The sequence below is a fragment of the Carassius auratus genome, unplaced genomic scaffold (assembly GCF_003368295.1).
Source record: "Carassius auratus strain Wakin unplaced genomic scaffold, ASM336829v1 scaf_tig00013214, whole genome shotgun sequence".
Taxonomy (NCBI): domain Eukaryota; kingdom Metazoa; phylum Chordata; class Actinopteri; order Cypriniformes; family Cyprinidae; genus Carassius; species Carassius auratus.
The window spans coordinates 1-311 of record NW_020524379.1 but is presented as its reverse complement, the minus strand read 5'-3'; positions in this window follow the sequence as shown (position 1 = coordinate 311).

The following is a 311-nucleotide window of genomic DNA, read 5'->3' as shown; positions in this document are numbered from 1 at the left end:
ATCAGAAGGTTCCTCAGCTGATCAGTGATGCTACTGTCCATGCTATTGATCTGGATTTCAATCAGATACTCAGTCAAAGGGAGAGTCACTGTAGAAAAAGAGTGGAGAAAAACATCCAGAAATGATGCCTATGCTTTTTATATACAAATATGATAAAGAACATTTCTATAAATAATGACTGTTTTTTGTGTGTGTGTTTTTTTTTGGCCTACAGGATATAATGCAACTGTTTTTTTTTTTACTCCAGCATATATTTAAACAGCTTTTATCATAGCTGAAAACAGAAGTTAAAGGGTGGTTGATCGCGATTT